The sequence below is a fragment of the Hyperolius riggenbachi genome, chromosome 2 (genome assembly GCF_040937935.1).
Source record: "Hyperolius riggenbachi isolate aHypRig1 chromosome 2, aHypRig1.pri, whole genome shotgun sequence".
Lineage (NCBI taxonomy): Eukaryota > Metazoa > Chordata > Amphibia > Anura > Hyperoliidae > Hyperolius > Hyperolius riggenbachi.
Genome location: NC_090647.1, coordinates 492670903 through 492675810, shown reverse-complemented (window position 1 = coordinate 492675810; position 4908 = coordinate 492670903). Strand labels below are relative to the sequence as shown.

General features: G+C 47.2%; 1 long non-coding RNA gene across 1 annotated transcript; it reads left to right on the top strand.

Annotated features, from left to right (window-relative positions):
- The first annotated feature begins 1041 nt into the window (after positions 1-1041).
- Positions 1042-4199, top strand: LOC137547155 (uncharacterized). Its single transcript, XR_011026506.1, has 2 exons — positions 1042-1243; positions 4019-4199. It is a non-coding gene; the product is annotated as an uncharacterized lncRNA (long non-coding RNA).
- The last annotated feature ends 709 nt before the right edge of the window (positions 4200-4908 follow it).

Sequence of the window (4908 nt, the reverse complement as noted above, 5' to 3'; positions counted from 1 at the left end):
TGCCCCTCTGCATGCACAGATCTCACCTGATAGCTCAGTAATCAGAGCGCTGTGTATTAAATGAGGGTTCTGCAGCTACAATCCTCTCTGACCACAAGCAGCACAACTACAGCTAAATGAATTTAAAATGTGCTTTGCATGATTCATAAGGTACATGCTAAATGTATTACACTGTTTAATGTTTATATTACTGGTCTAGAGATGTTTAAAGGAAATCTATACGTTCTTGAGAATTTGAAGTGCCACTCGCGGAACCCCGATAGAGAGCCGACAAGAGCTTGTCTGGTTTCTTCTAGTGACTAAGCTTCTCTCAAACAAACAAACACTTAACATTTATATCGCGCTTTTCTCCTGGCGGACTCAAAGCGCCAGAGGTGCAGCCACTAGGACGCGCTCTATAGGCAGTAGCAGTGGTAGTTGCCCAAGGTCTCCTACTGAATAAATGCAGGCTTACTGAACAGGCAGAGCCGAGATTTGAACCCAGGTTTCCTGTGCCAGAGGCAAAGCCCTTAACCATTACACTTTCCAGCCAAGCTTCTCTCCATGCATGAGTGTGGCCATACTGCGCCTGCGCTCTTCAGGAGGGTGCCAGGCAGCTGCAGTGGTCACAGTGATAACATTTGTTTGATAGCCAAATACTTCACCCTTCTACTAGATCGTGCAATAAAGATTGTACCATTACTGGGCACCTTTAGTATAGGAATGTAGCGACCACTCCAATCTTTCTCCCCACCCAGTACACGTTATTCCAAGTTCCCACTGTAGAAAATGGCAATATGGTGCTAGTCTATTTGTTGCCACCTGTGCAGCTTTCAAAAGCACAGTTCAAACTCCAGGAATTCGGGCCACCGAGTGAAATTTTTACGTCATATTTTTAGATTAGATGTGTCTGTTTGGCCAGCTATAGACATAGACAGACTGAAAAATAGGTTGTAGATAGGTAGCGATAGACAGCTTCAGGCTGTGGACAGTGCGCATGCGCACAGGATGGTGTACGCTGCACAGGAAGGCTCGTGCACCTGTTGCCATGGTGATGTTATTTATCCTCGTGCAGCGGCGTGTTTACCCTCCGGGCAGCGGCAGAGACAGACGCGTCTTCAGCTTCTCTTCAGTCTCCTGGGCTTCTGCAATATCAGCGACATCCCTGAGAGCCAGACAGGAGACATACCCGACTAGCAGCTTGTACAGGAGTGACTCTCCCCCTTGTGGCCAGAGATAGAAATTGCTCTCCCTGTGTAATCAGGTATTTCCATTCTAGCACGTGACCCTAACAAGGCGCTGCTGAGGTATTATAGCTGTAATGATGGATACCAGGGCAGATAGATCCCGATAAACAGTGGGGACATGTGACAGGCAATGGGGCAGTGTATATGCGAAGGGGAGGGCTTTGATCACTGCAGCTGCGTTCCGGTTGCCATGGTAACCTGTACACACTTTAACCACTTGAGGACCCACCCTTTACCCCCCCTTAAGGACCAGCGCTGTTGTAGCTGATCTGTGCTGGGTGGGCTCTGCAGCCCCCAGCACAGATCAGCGTGCAGGCAGAGCGACCAGATCGCCCCTCTTTTTCCCCACTAGGGGGATGATGTGCTGGGGGGGTCTGATCGCTCCTGCCTGCCGGGTGTTGCGGGGGGGGGCACCTCAAAGCCCCCCTCCGCGGCGAAATCCTCCCCCTCCCTCTCCTACCTGGCCCAGCCTTGGAGATCCGGGCTGCACAGGACGCTATCCGTCCTGTGCAGCCAGTGACGGGACGTCCCCTGTCACATGGCGGCGATCCCCGGCCGCTGATTGGCCGGGGATCGCCGATCTGCCTTACGGTGCTGCTGCGCAGCAGCGCCGTACAAATGTAAACAAAGCGGATTATTTCCGCTTGTGTTTACATTTAGCCTGCGAGCCGCCATCGGCGGCCCGCAGGCTATTCACGGAGCCCCCCGCCGTGAATTGACAGGAAGCAGCCGCTCGCACGAGCGGCTGCTTCCTGATTAATCAGCCTGCAGCTGGCGACGCAATACTGCGTCGCTGGTCCTGCAGCTGCCACTTTGCCGACGCGCGGTATGAGTGCGCGGTCGGCAAGTGGTTAAAGGGGAACTGAAGAGAGAGGTATATGGAGGCTGTCATGTTAATTTCCTTTTAGACAATACCAGGTGCCTGGCAGCCCTGCTGATCCTCTGCCTCTAATACTATTAGCCATAGCCCCTAAACAAGCATGCAGCAGATCAGGTGTTTCAGTGGTTCAGACTTATAAGTCTGATCTGACAAGACTAGCTGCATGCTTGTTTCTAGTATTAATCAGATACTACTGCAGAGAAATAGACCAGCAGGGCTGCCAGGCAACTGGTATTGATTAAAAGGAAATAAACATGACAGCCTCCATATACCTCTCTCTTCAGTTCCCCTTTAAAGGCTTGATTCACAAACTTGTGCGTGTGCTAAACAGTTAGCACGTGAAGTTCCGCTCGCGGACTTCTGCATTATCTTATGCTTACTGTTTAGCATGCCCGTGCTTGTGAATCCAGCCCATATTGGAGATGGAGATGATAGCGGAAGCGGCAGCAGAGGTCCGTGTATCTAGTCTCTCCCAGCTCCATCACCATCATACAGAAACAGAAAATATCCATTTTTTTTTTTGTGGACAATAACTTGTTTGTAATGCATGCGTCACTCAGTCCACTGACAGCAGCTGTCGGATACGAGAATTGAACACAGTGTGCAGTTTTATGCTTTTTTTTAAAGTTATTTAATTTTAAAAGATACCAGAGCATAACTAGTAATGATTAAAAATCGTGTTGTGCTAGTAGGAGGGTGTCAGCCTTCACTTACAGCTCCCTCTGTTCAAAGATGTGTGCCTCCATTCTTCTGTTTCAGATCTTGATTGCGGCTCCTGACCCAAGCATCCACTATGGAAATACTGCGCTGAACAGTACTTCCCTTCTTCTACACCGTGAACGCGCTCCTACGTAATTGCTAGACGCACCACAGCCTTTGGCAGCTCCTGCTGTGAAGACGCGCTGGCTGGCAGGGAGCCAAAGAAGGTGGGAGGAAGCGAGCGAGCAAGCGCGTCTAGCAATGACCTAGGAGCACGTTCACGGGGAGAAGAAAGGGAATACTGCACATGCGCGGCGCAGTATTTCCATAGTGGACGCTCGGGTCGGGAGCCGCAAACGGGGGGATGAAACAGGAGAACGGAGGCGTGCATCTTTGAACAGAGGGTGCGGTAAGTGAAGGCTGACCCCCCCCCCCTCTTCCCCCCCATCACTAGCACAACATGGTTTGTAATCTTTACTAGTTGGGCTCTTGTATCCTTTAAAAGTTTTGAACAGTGTGAAGGTGGCCACACACCATACAATAAAAAGATCAAATTTTATGGCAATTCGATAAAAATTATTTTTAGGTAAATTTTGGCGCCCGGATGCTCCTAATTATTGGCAAAAGGGGACAATTTGCCCAAACAGGCTTACAAAGCCTGTCTGTGGAAATTGCCCCTCTTGCCACTAACTGGGTGCCTTCGGTTGCCAAAATTTACCTTCATAGCCGCATAACGTGGCTTTGCAGAGGAGGGGGGTTAGCTTTAGGAGGGCATTTAGGTTTAGGAACCACCAGGGTAGATTAGGTTTAGGCACCAGCAGGGGGAGTCTTAGGGCTAGGCACCATGGGGGGTGGGGGTAGAGGGAAAGGTTTTGTGTGAGAGTAGGATTAGGTTTAGCCATATAAGTAGAATATCAGTATTTTCCGATATTTTCCTATCAAAATGCAGTAGTAGAATATCACTAGCGATATTTTACTAGCAGCAAGCCCCTGATTTAGACCATCTAATGAACTCCGTCCCTAGTGTGCCTTTTAGTAGTTCTATAGAGTACCATTTAGTAATAGTGAGTGCAATGCTATGTTTACTATGTGTACTTTTTTTGTATGTGTACTTTTTTTGTATTTGTACTCTTATTGTATATACTATACTTTTATTAATTGTGTTTATTCTATTTGCCCTGTGTGTTGACGTTTGTTGTTAATGCCATGGCAGGAGCTGTGGAGGGAGAAGAGTCGGGGGCTGAGGACTGAGCCTTGGGGGACTCCAACAGTCATATAAATCCCTTCTGCAATCAGAGAGATTCCAATTAAGATTTGTTTGATAGCCAGATACTGACCACTGGGTTCTAAAACATAATAATTTGTTATTATAAATGTTATCCTTACTTTGTGTACTTATTGTTTTTGTACTTTTATTGTATACATTATACCTTCATTAATTGTATGCATTATATTTACCTTGTGTGTTGTTGTTTGTTGTAAGTGCGATGTCACCTAAAAAATTTGGTTGAATGTGCTGCTGCAAAGTGAAAAATACAATACATACCTGAACAATATAAATATAAATGAAACACATGCAAAACTCCGGGTCTTTTTCTTAAGAACTTAAGATGGTGGTAAAAATGAACACAATAGTGAGCTATTGAAACATTGGGAAAACATTTTTGTCAGTAAGCTGCAAGAAGCACAATGTCTTATGTATACATATACACATTTTATAAAATGTAACCATATTTTAGCAAACACATTTTCTGAAAAATTATGATTTCAGCGGGCATATGTATTGTCCCGCCGCCAGTGAGCTGGGCGCAGGGTGAGCAGAATGATGGCTCTCCCTGCTGCTGCTCAAATCCCCGTCCAAGTTGTAGCAACTTGGAGGGAGATGTAATTCCAGGTCTGGCAATTGCTGGATCCCTGAATCACCCTGGCGTGGGGCGCTTAGCATAGGATTAGTGCTATGGTGGCGCTCAGCATCAAACGCCGGTCCTACCATTTACTAGTGCTATGCCACGCAAGGGTAATTCAGGGATCCAGCAATTTCCAGACCCCAAATTAGGTGCCAAAATGACCTGCTTCGTTCAGTAGCGATTGGGTCTTAGTAAA